Source organism: Manis pentadactyla, chromosome 2 (genome assembly GCF_030020395.1).
Source record: "Manis pentadactyla isolate mManPen7 chromosome 2, mManPen7.hap1, whole genome shotgun sequence".
Classification (NCBI taxonomy): domain Eukaryota; kingdom Metazoa; phylum Chordata; class Mammalia; order Pholidota; family Manidae; genus Manis; species Manis pentadactyla.
The window spans coordinates 72,247,903-72,266,815 of NC_080020.1; the positions used below are offsets into that span (position 1 = coordinate 72,247,903).

At 36.3% G+C, this 18,913-nt stretch overlaps 1 pseudogene; it reads left to right on the plus strand.

Moving 5' to 3' along the window:
* The first annotated feature begins 3,279 nt into the window (after positions 1-3,279).
* Positions 3,280-18,913, plus strand: part of LOC118932251 (tigger transposable element-derived protein 1-like) — a 40,571-nt pseudogene continuing 24,937 nt past the window's right edge.

Genomic DNA, 18,913 nt, shown 5'->3' on the forward strand with positions numbered 1-18,913 from the left:
TTAGTATGAATCTGGGTTAACTGTTGCTTTAAATTTTGGCAGACACTGCTCTTTCAAAGTTGCCACTATGATTGACATTGCAAAAGAACATCGTTGATGTACTTTTCCAAAAATATGCAATGTTCTGGTACCTTCCTAGGTGGATTCTGGTGCCCTCAGGAGTACCCCTCCCTTTATATTGTCCCCATCCCCATTTTCTAACTTTTTTCATGATGTGCATGAATCAAGTTACTATACTTAGGTTTAATCTTCACATAATCTATTTGACTGTAAACAGTCAGAGAAAGGAAACAAAACAGCTCAAAAAGAGTAAAAGGAGTTGGTTGTGTATGTTTTATTAGGATGTCTACTTTAAATATAATTGACTTTGCAATTTTGTTATTGTGTCACCAAGTGTCGCATAGTTCTTAACATGTAAGTGCAAAACAATGAGTAATTGCTATTTTGCTGAATAATACATCTGAGTTGCCAACCTCAAAGGTATTATTTTGTGTATTTCTGAACAGGAACGTTAACTGCAGATTTTGACATCTAGAATCTTTTCATGAAATACTTAGAAATAGGCCGATAAAATGACACCTGTAAAAATAAATATAAAGCTATAACCAACTTATTTTCCTTGCCCTACTTTATGCCAGAAAATTAACAATGAAAAGTCACCAATAATAGAATTATAAAGGATATGACCTAAAAACAGTCATACAGAAAATTCAAAACAACAGAAATGGAAATTGGGTAGAGGTAAAAAAATAAAAAAGATATGAATATTTCCACAATTTCCTTGAAGGATATGAAATGGATATATTCACCAGCCCCTTAGTGAAGTTACCACTAATATGCATAGTAATGTGATAATGCATTATTTACATTTAAAGTGAGTTATTTCCCCAAAGTGGCTTTTCTTTAAGTCTTCTTAAACACTAAATTTCTACTACTAGTGCTCTGTGTTTATTTTTAAAATTAAGATGACTTTCTTAGTTGGAAAAACATGAAATTCTAATTTGATTTTGTATAGTCTTTGATGAAAATTAAGAAACCACTTAAAAGGAGACAAGGATGAGTACACTTCAAGTTCGTAAATGTTCTATTCATAGACTACACATATAAACAGTTCAAGACAGTTTAGCATTTCAAGAATTTCGACTTTTAAAAAATGTAGAGATGAAGTCAAAGGTATTATTTTCCAGTGTGATTGGAAAATGTATGAAAGAGAGTGTATGACTATCTGTATACCTAGTTTTTTCCCTATGTATCTGCACCTCTGAAAATGCCTTTGTGGCTTAAGAATATTCATATCCTTTTCCCACTTTGTCAAACTGTGACTTAGCTTTTTCTTAATTAGAATAAGTAAAACACACCATAAGATGCTGCTGCATTTGGATGGGTGCAGGGGGTGGACGTTGTGAGATGGGCAAATGAGACAAGGTGTCCTTTAGAAGTTACTGAGTAAAAAGACATCTTTAATACTGGGTCGGTTGTTTTAACACTAGTACTTGGAGACAGTTAAACAAGTCCTACAGAGATGGATTATGTAAGGTAGTTTTTCAGTGTCTCCAGATTTTAATAGATGGCTTCCTTATCTTGTTTTGGTGTTCATTGGTTTCTTAGCACAAGTTAACCTAGTACAGAAAACAGCAGAAACCTTCATTCTGATCTGTTTAGAGAACCCATTTCACCACTTCTGGGAATTGCTGGCTTTACGTAATGTGGAATTCTAAAGATGATGAATGGAAATGAAAAGTGTATGATTATGATTGCTGCTAAGGAATATCTGCCTGCCCTCAATCAGGGCTGTAAGAGTGAGTTCACTTCCTCAGAAAGGTGATGACCATCGTTGAGGTGGTAGCATGTGGCTTTCTGCTTTGGAGCCAACTGCCAGACCACAGGGGGGTAGGACTTTAAAAAGTGAAGATAATCGACTTTATGCAGGGAAATATGGAGTTCTGAGCCATATTTGTTCAAAGAGAAGCACATCATTGTGTTTGGTGGATTGACTGGGTTTCAACTGAGCTCCCGCACAACCTATTCTTGAGATCTAAAAATAGCCAGGCTTAGCAGCCGCATTGCAAAGTGCTGGGCGTGGGCGGTGCACCAAGGAGACACACGACTTTGTGACTGGCTGCGGAAGTGGCTAGGGTAGGCAGTGGAAGCGGCGAAGGCGGCCGACCCGCCGCGGGGCAGTACGACGCCTCCCGGTGACCGCCAACAGCCCTAGCCCTACAGCAGCTGCGGCTGCTCGCGGCCCTTTCCTGAAAGAGGGCGTCTGATTGGTGTTTCCCGGGAGACGGGCTGCCCGGACTGCCCGAGCTGGTGCGCCGGCGCGCGCGCTCCCGGCGCGGGCGCGCGTTGGAGCTGCCGGGAGCGCGCAGCGGTCGGGCCAGCGGGCTGGACTGCCTCCCAAGTTCGCGCGAGCTCAAATTCAGGAACCCGTCCTACACCACTTGGAGACTGCTTGGACTCGGGCTGCCCGGGACCCCGCTGAGTGGGGCCGCCGGCCTTCCTGTACCTTCGTGCACAAGGGCTGCTCTATGTTTTTTGATTTACCACCCTTCGTCCCCTCCCCAGAGACCTCGGTCCTGCCTTTGCGCCAGGTCGGGACTACGATTGCTTAGGAATCCCTAATTTGGGTTTGTGGATAGGGGTGGCTTCGGGGTTCAGTCACGCCAGGACGTCTCTTAGAGGCAGGCATCTCGCGGCTGCCGCCCTTTCCCAGGGCCCCTTCTGCAAGGGAGCAGGAAATTTGTGATTAAGGTGTTTTCTTTTGCTGACACTCTGGTTCTGCCCAGAATTCTTCCCTAGGTATGATCAGTGTTATTGATAAAGATATTGTGCACCCCCACCCCGGCCGGCCCAATTTTTTTCACTTAGTGAAAAGCTGCCAACGGAGAGGCCCTGCTGCCTCCTCACCCCCTACGACGGGGAAGGTCTTGAGGGAGGAAGAAGTTTCGTGAATACGAGCCGGGGCTGGTGAACCCAGTCCGCTCTGGGCTCTCCCCTGGATCGACTTCCATCTCTAACCCTATTTCCCATTAGGAACTCAGAGAGCATCTTCCCCTATCAGATTTGCTGGAAATAGTAATCTCCTTGTTGGGTGGATACAGTAGAACTTGTTCAGAGATTACTTTAAAAAGAAATCTGGGTCTTAAGCACTTACTAAAGCCAGTTAATAACATCATGCATGGACATTTAAACTTGTTGTAAATTGCAGAGAGGATTAGTGGGAAGTCACGCTGTGCGCAGCTAATGATACCATCTTAATTCTAACCCGGCTAAATCCACATGGCCCGGCACAGGTCCGGCTCTGCGGCCCTCGGGTGAGTCAGGGAAGGAGGAGGATCGCTAGGAGGGAGGAAACGGGGAAACAGGGGGAACAGCCCTGGCCCCCCCTTCAGGAGATGGTCACCTGTCTTGAGAGGCTGCGGGCTGAGTGGCCACGAGCTACTGAGTGGGCACGAGCACCAGGACGAGGGCCCAGGCTTCCTAGTGTACACCGACGCGCAACAGCCCACGGGCTGTGCTTTGGTGACGCTGAAAGGCACTCGGAGACTTGTTAAAACAAGCTTGGTTCCATTAATCAAAGGGTGTACCAAAGTCTGCTGCAAGTTCAAGTGAGGTGGTGGAATTCCAAAGGTGATGGATTTTTCTACTGATCAATTTGCATGACAAAGGACATTCAAGTTCTTCTTTTACAAAAGTAATTAATATCAGTATTACAGGAAAACTTGGAAGCTTATTATTATCAACTTCCTGTTGTAGGTTTGCTCAACTGGTTTCAAGCTGATTACTGTTTTAAGGGAGTTTGCGACTATAAGACAAGGCCGGTTAGAAATAATCTTGGGAAAATGCTTCGAAAACGCTGCGTTATTAAAATACTTACCCAACAGTATTCATTTGGTTCTGTCACTGAGTATCTGCCTGACGGATTTCTTGTATTCTCTGAGTTTTTGTTATAGTCACTGGCCCTGGTAAAACAAGCTATCGGGAGAATTTTAACAGCAAATTGGCTCTCAGATTTTTTTTTCTTAGTTTAAATTCAAACTTGACAAGGTGCATGTGTTTATGTCTTGTACCATTAATTGGTAGAGAAAGATTGGAAATAACTATAGATGCTAATCTCTTTAATAATTGGTGAAAACCTGTAAATGGACCACTTGGGAAAGAGGATGTGTGCAAAAACAAATAATAAACACTTTCTCTGAGTCAGTCAACAAAAAATGATTTACAGAATATTACCTAGGATGTCTCTTAACTCTTTGTCTTTTTGGGAAACAAGAGGAAAAAATATTATAACTATACTTAAGCATATATAGATGAGTGAAATTTACTGGAATGGGAGAATTTCTAGCAAGTATGATTAAGAAATGTTTTCACTGAATTAATATCTCAAACATAAGTAATTTACATATTAATCAACCCTGGTCTAATGAAAAAAAATGGTCCTATCATTTATTTGGAGGTACTGCCTTCATGCAGCCAATAATAGATTAAATATCATTGAAATTCAGAATCCATGGACTTCCTTCCTGTCAGGGATATATCTCTTATATAATAATAATAGAAATGTACTTAGTTCTTATTTTTAATTCAGTGGGAATTATGAAGTTACCTGAAACTGTTGCATCAAGTCTTGAGAGGACCTCAGGTAATGGATTTCAGGCCTTATTTTTAGAAAGCAAATAGTTTGTCCATAGTAGCTGCTCAATGTATATTACTTTAATGTGTTGAATTATTCTTGAAATATATAGTCTATGTGCAAGGTTAAGTCAGCATTGGCTGATAGGAATATGAAGTTGATGATACTGAACAGTCTGGGATAGCTTGAAAACTGTTTAGGAACTTTAAATATGAAGTTATCACCATGACTAATTCATGGCAAGAGGGTTTGAAAAGAATGGAATAAAAATAATATGGTAGGTCTTCATCTTTAGAGTTTGTAGAATATGCCTCTTGAGTGATTCTAGCAATGAAAATATCTAGACAGCAAGGAAACAGGAATTAATTGATGGATTTATATTTCACTGTTTATAAAGTAACTCCTGTGACAATTTCCAGGCACTTGGATTAATATAAAAAATAAAAAGTTTAGCTGTCCCCAAATAAAGCTAGAAATTGCTGGGTAGCTTAGATTTTTCAAACTGAAGACTCATGCTCAGTTATAGTCTAAAATCTGAGTTTGCAGATATGACATGGAACTCCAGTGATTCAAACAGCATAGTACAAATACTGCATGTATTTCTGCCAAATTTGTCTCATATGGACTCTGCTTAGGCAGAATCCATAGCATGACTGAATTACAGAAAATGTGTTTCCTTCCAATAGGTTATCCCTCCATTTGTATGCTTTGTGTGCTGACTAGAGAGAGGACTTGAATTTCTGTCATTTTTCTGGACTTCAAGCTTAAGGTCTATATTGTCAATTTAAAATATATGAAGTGACCAATATTTTTGCTTAACTAATATTTGTTATTAAAACAAAATTATTTTCCCAGCCAATAGAAATAGAAATTTGCCTTTATTTAAGTTAATCTTAACTAGCTGCATTTTATTAGAGACTGTCCAATTCAGTTTTGATTTTTCAAAGTGGATTTTATACTATAAAGGGCCTTTCTGTATAAAATGTAGTTTGAAAAGACAAAAATATTTATGCTTTTTTCATTTTAAGTGATCAAATACTGTAGTGCTAGATATTAGAATATCATGTGCATCAATACATTATTAACTTAATCTAATGCTCAGAGTCATTACCACATGCATGGGTGTCTTTCTGCTATCTCTCCAGTCCACTGGATTTTGAAGTGTGATTATGTAAATTTTCTACCGATAAATAAATGACTATAATTGTACTTGAAATACCACTCAAATTCTTAAGACCATGGCATCTAAATAATATATTATGCATTCCTTAATTATTTACCAAGACTAATTCAAAGTAACTGTAGGGCAAAGCATACATTTATTTTTAAATAGCCATCCCCTTCCCCAATTTTTTCTGTACCAGATTAAAAAATATTCCAGATAGTGAAAATATGGAGAGAAGAGAAAAAGATTGACAAGTAGAGTGAGTAAGCAGTGAGTTCATCTATCAAGGAAACATCTTTGGTTTACCCAATAATACTATCACCCTGATGCAGTTTTCATGGCATGTGATCTTAATCTCAGTTCAGTAAGGGTATTTTGGTGACAGGAAACCATGGTTAAATGTTAAAAGTCAGTGTAGAAAATTCTTCACCATTACTTGACAAGGAAAAAGGGAAAAGGTAGTAAATAAAAACATTGCACCCATGGGTATTTTTTAAACTTCTTTTATAAACATTTTAAGGAAATTGTAATCTTCAGTTATGAAATTCTAGAAGTGTTACACACTCAAGTGATACTAAATTTAAAGTATGGTTTTCCTTCGTTTAATTATAGCTATAGAAAATCACAGTGATCGAATGGTGCCTTTTCATTGTTTAATATTGCAAGGCTGTATTCAGTACTCTTGTTGCACTGTGCCTTTAAAAGAAGCACGTGTGTGTTTTACCTACATAAATTTTAATTGCAGAATCTAATCACCATGTAGAAAATCAACTGAAGCCTCCTAAGTTCATGAGCTACCCACTTTTCTTTTTTATTCTGCAGACCACACCTTATCTGGTTGCTAATGAAATACAGGAGATTGATTGCAGAAAATCTTCAAGGGAATATTTGCTGTACCACATATAGTAAGCTCCATTTGGTGCATTAGCATTTAGCCATTTTATGCAAATTTAGAGAAAATGACTCATGTATATGATTTAATATGCATCAGCGATAAGTCATACCACCCTTATAAGAAAAAAGAAATTAAAAATTCATTAGAAAACTAGACTAGTGTCACTACATGGTTAAAACATTATTAAAGCATATTTCAATGTTTTGCTTACACTAGTGTTCTCATCATGGTGCCACCATTTCATGACAAAGGCCGTAGAGGAGAAAACATTCAACTTAAAATGTCTGCTGGCACACATCGCTGGATTTGTGTGTCACTAAACAATGAGCGAGCATAGCCTTGAATACCAACTATTTAATTAGCACTTTTGGAAGCCATGCATAGAAAATAGCTCATTTACATGCATCTGCTTAGCGATTAGTCCCATAAAAAGCTACCTTTTTTTTTGTTGTTGTTTAATATAGCGAGCATTTTACCATCGGCCACGAAAAAAATCAGAACATGTGTTATTGTTTTCAAATCCTGAAATTCAGAGATTTAATTAAAACCGGCAAAAGTCTTCATATTTCTCTTCAAGGTATATTTAAATTATTTAATTTAACCTTAAGTGTACCATAAAAGGCTGGATACAAGTAATAATTAAGAACTTCAAAGGGCAATGGAAACCCTCTAACAGTCCTTGGTTTAATTAAAGGCTATTATTAGAAAGCTCTCGAATATACAGTTACAGTTAATGACAAGTGATGACTAGTAGAAGCAGTATTTGAAAGTTATGAGTATCTTATTCTAAATACAACTGATAGACTCTAGAAAGTGTTGCTATCATTACATTTCGAAAATAAATGACATGATTTCTTGAAAAATCAAACTGATAACTTTAAAAACCTGTTAGTTTAAGATGCTTTGCTTTTCATTAATTCTCTAGTCTACACACACGCCATGATTACAAATTAATTGTATGCTTCTTAAAAAGCGTTTCTGCCAATTAGATGTCTTTAAGAGAGTGTATTTTTTTAATACAGTGGTGTGTTTATGAACCAATATACACAAATGTGTATGGATGCACTGACAATAAAAGTGGGCTTTCCTTGTGCATTTTGAAATATAACATTCTTTTTTGGAATGCAAAGTGATATTTAATCTAACAGTAATAAATTACTTTTTAGAAGTTTATATTTATCCACTACATTTGTGTGAGTAGACAATTGGTAAAAAAAAAATTAGGTAATTCTAAATACATGTTAGAAGGTATATAAACCATATAGAAAACATGAATAGGCCATTTATGTAAAATTTGCTGTTTATTATAAGTAATTATACTCACTGGAATGTTTTGTTTTATATGTATTTATACAGGAAATTTAGTTGGGATAATTAAAATTCAGGGCAGATGAGTGAATAGTTATATATATATTCTCAAGTGAAATTGGTGAACAAATATTTTAAAAGTTTGTTTAGAACATTTTACTGGCTCTTTTAAACATCTTTAGTAATTGGCTTATAAGGCACTTATAATAAAATATTACCTACTTATTAAACATATAAAATTTTACTTTTATGAGTAATCTATTATTTTGAAAATGTGATGCTGCTTCCTTTGTTCACTGTGGGTCAGGGAATACCATGGACTGTTTGGTCTTAGATTGTGTAGAGTAACTATGTACATATGAATCTATATCTGCGTTGCCTATCTATCTAGTTAAATAATACCTATGTATGTATGCGGTCCATGTGAAGGAAAAGGGTGCTTCTGATGTTCCTTTTGTATGGCATGTTCTTTAATTTGAAAAATTTTTTACTTCAACTTCTTATCCTCTTTGTAATCAGTATTTTTTTAAATTTGTTTATTATGCTCACTGCCCTTTCTCTCTGCATAAACACTCAGAATAAAAGGTTTATAGAGTAGGGAACTTTCCTGTCTTGTTCACCGCTGAATATCCTTTACCTAGAACAGTGTTGGACGTGTAGTAGATGTTCACTGATTATTAGTTGGTAAAGAATGAATAAATTTAAATGTGAGCTTGATCGTTCTGAGATGGCTGTTGCCCTATGGACCTAAGAAATTGATTCAGATAGATAGACTAGTTTCCCCTACATGGGAGACCTCCTGCAGCTGCCCAGCTTTGTTAAAATTATCCTTCCTAGGTAGAGTAAGACCATTGTTTGATTTGGGGGTGAGTGATGACTTCAAGCAATGTTCTAACCTAGATTTTGAAGTCCATTTGTGGGAGAATTGCATATACATTTGAGATCCTATCCTTGATATAGGGAATAATCAGTGGTTTTTAGAACAGCCAAGTTAACTGGACAAATGGGAATTGAATCCTAGAATACTAAATATTAACAACATATTCCAAACAAATATTTTCCAAGTAATTTTAATATTTTTATTTCACCTTGATTAAAATACCTAATTCATAAAAGCATGCTGCTTATAAGTGGCCTGAATTGCTTACAATTTTAACTAAATGACTGAAGAAATATATGGGTCAGTGTCTCCCTGAGGCCTAACCTTCTTCTTGACTAAGTGAGGACCATTTTTGAAAGGCCTATTAGTTTCCTTATATTAGGGAATTATGAATAAAGATATAGTTAATGTTCCTAAACAGTGCTCCTGTGTCTTAAAAATTAACCTCTCTCAGTGTCTTATTTGTAATCCAAGAGTTACATGAAGAATTTAATCATTGATTATATTTTTAAGCAGAGATTGGAATATGTGATTTGGTATAAACAGGGAAAATTTGCTTTTCACACCTTTACGTAATGTGGGTTCAAAATAAATGTAAGGTGGGAAGTTCAAATCAATGAAATGATTATTGGGGCCTTATTATGTTTCCCCCAATATGATTCTAAATTTCTTAGAAAATAACCAACAGTAGCTTATTGAGTTCATAAGCAACAAACAAACATATTCACAAGAGCAGATAGCCAGAAAAGCATCATCAAAAAAGGGGCAGCCCTTTCCTATTTGTGTGCCACTGTGGAATATATTCTTGATTTGGGAGTTGGGTTAACATTTGATTAACCCCATTAACTCTTTCAGATTATTAAGGTACTATTTATTCTATGAATACATTTTTGGAAGCTAAAGTGAATTCTGTGTTGGTGCAAAAAGGCCCCAAAAGATATTCTGGGATATATCATAGTCTTAAGTCATCTGACTTGAACATCATGACTGATTCTGAAATCTGTTAAAATCTGGATCCAAACTGATGTCAACATACTTCATCATGAAGCAAAGCAGTGAATTCATTTTACATGTTTTATCTGGGTTATTTTCATGCTTCTGGTTTTTTAATCAGAAAAGTAGACTCCGCTATATAAGTGGCTATACTCTTCACTACATTAAAGGTAGAGCTAAATATGAGGAAGTCAATTAAGAATTTCTGGGCCAATAGAAAATCTATTAGCCAGAAAGTACTTATCGAATACCTTATAAGAGTATACAGTGCCAGGGGCTCTTTATATGTTTGGGAATATAGGCTTGAGAAATATAGAGATGGAAAGCTTTGGAAGAGGACTTAGAAAAAGTAAGAAATGACACTAAAGAAAAGTATAAGAAATGATGCTGACTTTAAGAAACCTAAGATCTGGTTGAGGAGACTACATTAAAAAATATGAAAAACTAGTAAATAATATAAGATAATATTTAATTGTAGGATACCTATTAATAATACTACAGGAATATAAAGTAAAGATAAATCAGTGAACAGCTGAGGGAGGATTAGTAAAGAAAGTAATATTTGCAGCTTTGAATTTGAGCTTTGAAAGGGTTATAGAATTAAGACAGAAGGAGGAACATTCTTGGCCAGGAAAACCAAATGATTGATGATGACCTGGATGCATGAGTGAACAAAAGCATGTTTTTGAGAGTGAGAAGGGAGAAGAACTTCATATCCAGTAATGGTGATTAATATGTGTGGACAGGTGGGATAAGCCCAGATTATTTATACTCTTGAAAATTGGCCATTAGAGACAGACATGATGATGGAACTTACAGATAGTCACTCTGGGTTTCTTCTTTGATATTTTCAACAAATATTTATTGAGCATCTACTATGTGCAAAGTTCTGTGCCAAGCACTGGGAGAAGAGTAAACCAAATTCAATTCTTGCCCAACCTCATGAAATTGTATTCTACCAGGAATGCCAGACTTTAAATAACTAATTACACAAGTGGCTTTTAATTATGGGTACAATTAGTTCTCAAAAGGGGAAGTACAGGTTATCATGAGAAAGTGTAACTAGTCTGGGAGTGCGGGCTGTTAGAGAACCTTCACTGAATAAGTAATGTTTGAGATGAACACAAGGAGGTGTGGATGTGACTAAGAAAAGGGATGGTGGTGGGGAGGGAAGGTAGGCAGTACTTTTTGGTCACAGGAGACAACACATGTCCAAGCTCTTGGGCAGGGGGAAGTCTGCCAGGTTTGAGGAACTTCAAGATCAGTGTGACTTGACTATAGAAATACACAAACAGGATGGTCTGAGATGCAGTTGGAGAGGCAGGAGGATCAGATCATGCAGATTCTGTAGGGTTTTGGTCTTTGACCTAAGTGTGATGAAAAACCACTGAATGATTTTAAGCAGGGGAGAGGCATGTTGGGATTTACATTTTTCAAAGGTGATTCTGACTGCAGTACCGATTGGAGGAAGACAAGAGTAGGTGAGGGAAACCAGTCATGAAGCCGAGATAATAATTAAGAGATGATGAATGTTGGGCCTTGGGTGGCTTAGTGAGACTGGCAAGGGACAAAACAGGGAGGCATTTATGAGGTAAAACTGACCAGATGAACAAAATGAGGAAAGAAGTATAAAGAATAGCTCACCGTCATCAATACTCAAGTAGGCCAAATGGTCCTGGTACGGAAATAGGGAAGAAACCAGTTGGAGGTTGTTGTGACAATCCAAGAAGATGATTGAATGTGAAATGGGGAATGGGGAAGAGGAGAAGTATTTAGAGACATTTTAAAAGAACATAGATTTTTTGACTCAAAAGTCTTAGTGACTTCAGTGGTCTTTGTGACTAGAATAAGGAAGCAGTATGGGGAAGAAAAATGACTGCCTCATTTAAAAAGTGTTGAGTTTGCATGTTAGATAGCTGTATAGACAGATATAGCCATGTGATTCTATTTGGAAGGGAATCAACAGAGATTTGTAATTGGATTAAAGTCATGAAATATGTAGAGTTTGCCAAAGAAAGAATCCAGAGAGTGGAGAACAGCAAGCCTAGGCACCCTTCTGAAATTGTTAGAAGGAGTAAACAGGTGTCACCCATGGATTAGTCCATATCTGGGAACAGTGTCACCCTGAATAATTCCCTTTTCGAGGCAACTTAGATTTTACTTGTTTCTTACGTGTTCAGTTATTGAAATAAGTAGAGTGCTCTCCAAAATGTCTACAGTTTGCTGCATTTAAGAATATGTTACATTGAAATATGGAAAGAAATAAAGAAAGGGAGAAGAAAGGGAATTCAAGAGTGTTCTTATAATTCTAGGAGTAATTGGAATTTAACTAATGCTTCATAAATATTTAATTAAAAATGATTACCAAGTTATCCAATATATGCTCAAGTTCATAGAGATATCTTTTAGAACAATGTAATCTTACTCTTTCTTTCAGTAAATATTTACTGAGTGCTTACATGTCTGACACTGCTCTTGGTCCTGTTGATTTTGGTTCTGATTATGGAATCTACCTTTTAAAGAGGCAGCATAGTCAATAAACAAGTAAATGAAAGAAAATACCAGATAGCTAGAAGGGCTAAGATAAATAAAACAGGGTAATGGGGCCTACTTTAGATTGGGCTGTCAGCCAACCCTTCTTGAAGAGGCAATGTTCAAAATGACACCTTAATACCTAAAAGCATAATGATTATATTATTTAAGTCTATAAAGGGGTACACCTACTTGTTTGTCAGTTTACATAATATTAACGAACCTATTTGGGTTTAATAGCAATATAAACCTTGACCTACTTGATTCTCCATTCAGTGCCATAAGACAGAAAGGTAGAGAGCAAAACATTATACATGAAGATGACTCTTTGACTGCATACTTCACTTGAATAGTTATGCATCCAAATTCAAAGGAAAAGCTAAAGGAAATAGTCTCTTTCCTGTATATTGTGCCTATGAACTTTAGAGTCCACTTTTTAAAAGGGTTTTTAAAAATGAAAATGATATTTTTGTGAAAATTTTTGAGATGCTTTGTGATTAAATGTTTAATAAAACAATACTACCAATCGCATGAGGCATGTGTGTAGAAATTTATATTTTTGAGTGCCATCATATGTATTAACCGGGCTTAAGAGTTATTTAAGAGTAGAGATTGTAACTGGGGCTAAGAAATTTTAGGCTGACCATTAGCATAGTAATAAGCAAAAAAATGAGGGCTTGAGCCATTTTAATTCATTATTTTAATTTCTTATTAGTAACTACAATCATATTTATAGAGATTGACAACAAAGATTGACAATTCTTTTCCACATCTAGTGATGTTTCTATTTCAGTGTATTATAAAATTATAAAAGTGGTAACTTGTTGAAGTTATAACGTAAAATTTTTATTTTCAAGGCATTGCCTACATCATAGTTTTGAGAAATATTGATGTTTTGTAATGATGTTTGCTCAATATAATTTGGGGAATTCACATTCAAACTTAAATCTGTTGTTTAACAATTTTAACTAATTTTTTAAAATAGAAACTCATATACACAAGCTTTAAAAAAGTAAGAAGTTGCACAGAGATATGGTAAAAAGTAGGCTCCCTGTCCCCTGAGTTTCACTTCCCGGAGGTCACTAGCAATTTCTTGAGGTTTGAAAATTTTTTAAATTAAAATTGCGCTTATTTTGTTTATGTGGAAGTTCCTCAAATTATATTGGACTTGGGGGCATTTTTCTATTACTTCACTACTTTCTCTAAAATACAGTGTCAAATGTATGCAAAGATTGGATTTAACTCTAAATCATTAAGTATCAAGTAATTTCTGAGATTGTCTTTGGTGAAAACCTAGCTTCAGTGAATGCATATTGTTTGTTCTTTCTGAAACTCATGTTTCAGAGACTTAAGGGGAAGTTATGGGCAGTGTCCCTCCAGAAGTTGTTAATCCTTTGAGGGATTTCACAAACATGTTGTGAACACAGGGAGTTCACAATTATGGTTTAGTTGTAAACTATTTTTCCTTCACAACCACGTTTACTTGACCCACTTTCAAAGTGCCAAGATAATTAGTGGTTCTCTACTCCCTTCAAATTAGATAATCTCTAAATTTTAGCTTAAACCATCATCAATAACCTTCTTGTCAACTTTTAAACACTTAACAAATCAGTTAAAAGCTTCAGGACAGAATGTTCTGTTGGAATCAGAAGACGCTGCCCCATCCCTTAACCTCTATGCAGCGGACTCCAGACTCCCTCAAGCACAGCGCAGCTGAGGCCTCGTAGCCAGTCAGTCCTTCCATCAGCAGACAGATGAGTAACTGATGTGTCTATTCTGCCCAAATCCCCTGAATTCTGACTGTATGTCCTTCCATCAGAGTTTAAGTTACACTTAGACATTCTGTGAAACTGTCAAGTCTTCTCTCTAGCTCTAAAGTTAGTCCTTCTGGTTGTCATCTTGGAGAAGCAGTGGCTGCCAAGGGGAAATCTTGCCTCCATGAAGCATCCCGGGATGGAGTGGAGATGGAGCATTATGCAGTTAGGTAAGTGAGTAAACAAATGTGTTTGGTTTTCTCAATAGCATATTATAAAGAAAACTTTGAAGAGAAAATACATTGTTAACCAGTGCCTAATTGGGGAGCAAACCAAGGATGTGAGCAAACATTTCTTTTTCATCCATTACGATTACTTTCACTGTTCTAGAACTGACAAGGAAAGACAGGTGGAGAAAAGAAATCCTCTTTTGTTTGACGTGGTGGTGGATGCTTTACATATATTTTCTTACTTAAACCTTCTGGAAAGTTTATAATTTATGTTAGTCTCATTTTTCAGAGCTGGAAACTGAGGCTTGGGGAGGTTACTTAAAGCAAGTAAAGGAAAGAAGGGATAAAAGGAAAAGTGAATATATATAAAATCAGGGTCAGGACATACTTATATTTAAACAAACAAAAACTTGTTAGAGAATATTATGATTTATCTATCACAATAATTAAGAAAAGACTCAAGTCAGTAAAACCTCAGCACTTTGAATTCATAAATTACCAAACTATCAGGTCATTTATAGGAGAAAAACCTAATTATTTAAAACTGAATAGAATATTTCATCTTGGGTTCAGTTACTACGGTATTATGTAGGTATAATTTATAAATACACACTTGCTGCTTCAAATTTTATGTGTTTAGAAATTAAATCTACATTTATGATTATTTTGGTATTTGAATTTCTTAACAAACACTACTCGTTTTTATGTGTGAAATTTTATTCCAGCTTTTTGAGATATAATGGACAAATGAAAATTGTATATATTTAAGGTATACAATGTGATGATTTAATATATACATATACCATGAAATAATTACTATAATCAAGTTAATTACTGTATTTATATCCTCACGTAGTTACCATGTGTGTGTGTGTGTGTGTGGTGAGAACACTTAAGATCCATTCTCTTAGCAAACTTCAAGTATGTAATACGGTGTTATTAACTGTAGTGACCAGGGTATATATTAGATTCCCAGAACTTATTCATCTTAAAGCCAAAAGTTTGTCCTCTTTGACCAATATCCCCCGATTTTTCCCACCCCAGGCCCTGACAACCACTGTTCTGCTCTCTGGTTCTATGAGTTTGACTTTTTTAGATTCCACACATAGGTGAGATCATACAGTATTTGTGTCTGGCTTATTTCCTTTAGAAAAATGCCCTCAAGATTCATCCATCTTTGTTGTATTGGCAGGATTTCCTTCTTATATTGATAATATTCCATTGCATATATATACCATATTTTCTCTATCCATTCATCTGTCGACAGATGCTTGGGTTGTTTCCACACCTTGACTGTTCTGAATGATGCCGCAGTGAACACGGGAGTGCAGATAACTCTTCTGAGATCCTGATTTCATTTCTTTTGGATTGATACCTAGAAGCGGGATTGCTGGATCATATGGTATTTCTATTTTTAACTTTTTGTGGGATCTCCATACTGTTTTCCATAATGGCTGCACCAATTACATCCCCACCAACAGTGCATAAAGGTTCACTTTTCTCCAAATCCTCACCAACACTTGTTATCTCTTATCTTTCTAATAGCCACCCACACAGGTGGGACATGATACCTCCTGGTGGTGTTGATTTACATTTCACTGATGACTAGTGATAGTGAGCACCTCTTCATGTACCTGTTGGCCATTTGTATGTCTTCTTTGGAAGGATGCCTATTCAGGTTCTTCACCCACTTTAAACTAGTTTATTAAATTTTTTGCCTTTGATTTGTATGAGTTCCTTATGTAGTCTGGTTATTTTAACCCCTTATCAGCTATATGGTTTTAAATATTTTCTCCTATTCTGTAGGTTGCCTTTAATTTTGTTGATTGTTACCTTTCCTGTACAGCTTTTTAGTTTGATGTAGTCCCACATGTTTATTTTTACTTTTGTTGCCTATAAATTTGTCAAATTTTATGTTTAATTTCATGGAACAAAATTATGCATTGGGATTATGTCTACCATATATGATATTATCACCATACAAACACCTTAACTCTAATGTTAAATGAGTGACAATTTTACTATGTCTTATGTCTAAATGTGTGAGGAGGGGTGTCTTTGATGATCAAAAGGAAGTTAAAATGAACATAAAATAACCCACACTTGGCACTCAAGTGTTACTTTAATCAAATATATGCTAACATTTTTTTCCTTTAAGCTTCTGCATTTAAGCACAGATGAATTTGTGGTTCTGCATGCTCTGCAGAAGAATTGAACAGGTTGTGTTGCTTCAGTGTGACATTGCCTAACTGCATGGAAGGCAAATTGATAGTGGGCAAAACTGTGAACAAAGGGACAGAACTTGTATTTTAGTAACAGATCCCCTTTGTTCTGAGCCAGTTACCTTCACAGTTGTTATCTCTTCACACATCCTTAGTCCTCCTTGAAGATACTCAATTCTTTGTTGTCATCTCTGATTTTACCCTATTAATTTTTGCTCTGGGACAGAATTGGAAGAAACTAATTCCTGAAGTGAAAGTGACTGATAGGGTTTAGTGTTTCATTTTGTAAAAACCAATGAGGGTCAAAGGAAGGAAAATTGTTTCATTTAACAAGCATTCACTCATTGTTCTATGTGTTTTATAAATGTTAACTCATTAAATTCTTATAGTAACCTATAAGGAAGGTTTATTTTTTTATTTTTTAAAATTTTTACATAAAAATTTTTATTTCTCATCAAAGGTCATAGACTCCTGAATTTTCTTTTTTCCTTCAGTTTTTTTTGTTATCATTAATCTACAATTACATGAAGAACATTATGTTTACTAGGCTCTCCCCTACCCAAAGTCCCCCCACAAACCCAATCACAGTCACTGTCCGTCAGCATAGTAAGATGTTGTAGAATCACTACTTATCTTCTCTGTGTTGCACAGCCCTCCCCTTTCCCCCACCCCCCACATTATACATTCTAATCATAATATCCCCCTTCTTCCCCGCCCTTATCCCTCCCCACCCTCCCATTCTCCCCAGTCTCTTTCCCTTTGGTAACTGTTAGTACATTCTTGGGTTCTGTGATTCTGCTGCTGTCTTGTTCCTTCAGTTTTTCCTTTGTTCTTATACTCCACATATGAGTGAAATCATTTGGTATTTGTCTTTCTCTGCCTGGCTTATTTCACTGAGCATAATACCCTCTAGCTCCATCCATGTTGTTGCAAATGGTAGGATTTGTTTTCTTCTTATGGCTGAATAATATTCCATTGTGTATATGTACCACTTCTTCTTTATCCACTCATCTACTGATGGACACTTAGGTTGCTTCCATTTCTTAGCTATGGTAAATAGTGCTGTGATAAACATAGGGGTGCATGTGTCTTTTTCAAACTGGGCTGCTGCATTCTTAGGGTAAATTCCTAGAAGTGGAATTCCTGGGTCAAATGGTAAGTCTATTTTGAGCTTTTTGAGGAACCTCCATACTGCTTTCCACAATGGTTGAACTAATTTACATTCCCACCAGCAGTATAGGAGGGTTCCCCTTTCTCTACAACCTCGCCAACATTTGTTGTTGTTTATCTTTTGGATGGTGGTGATCCTTACTGGTGTGAGGTGCTATCTCATTGTGGTTTTAATTTGCATTTCTCTGATGACTAGCGATGTGAAGCATCTTTTCATGTGTCTGTTGGCCATCTGAATTTCTTCTTTGGAGAACTGTCTGTTCAGCTCCTCTGCCCATTTTTAAATTGGATTATTTGCTTTTTGTTTGTTGAGGTGCGTGAGCTCTTTATATATTTTGGATGTCAAGCCTTTATTGGATCTGACATTTATGAATATATTCTCCCATACTGTAGGGTACCTTTTTGTTCTATTGATGGTGTCCTTTGCTGTACAGAAGCTTTTCAGCTTGATATAGTACCACTTGTTCATTTTTGCTTTTGTTTTCCTTGCCCAGGGAGATATGTTCATGAAGAAGTCGCTTATGTTTATGTCCAAGAGATTTTTGCCTATGTTTTTTTCTAAGAGTTTTATGGTTTCATGACTTACATTCAGGTCTTTGAATCCATTTTGAATTTACTTTTATGTATAGGGTTAGACAGTGATCCAGTTTCATTCTCTTACATGTAGCTGTCCAGTTTTGCCAGCACCATCTGTTGAAGAGACTGTTATTTCCCCATTGTATGTCCATGGCTCCTTTTTTGAATATTAATTGACCATATAAGTTTGGGTTAATGTCTGAAGTCTCTAATCTGTTCCACTGGTCTGTGGCTCTATTCTTGTGCCAGTACCAAATTGTCTTGATTACTATGGCTTTGTAGTAGAGCTTGAAGTTGGGGAAGGAGATCCCCCCCACTTTATTCTTCTTTCTCAGGATTGCTTTGGCTATTCTAGGTCTTTGGTGTTTCCATATGAATTTTTGAACTATTTGTTCCAGTTCGTTGAAGAATGTTGCTGGTAATTTGATAGGGATTGCATCAAATCTATATATTACTTTGGGCTGAATGACCATTTTGACGGTATTAACTCTTCCTAGCCAAGAGCATGGGATGAGTTTCCATTTGTTAGTGTCCTGTTTAATTTCTCTTAAGAGT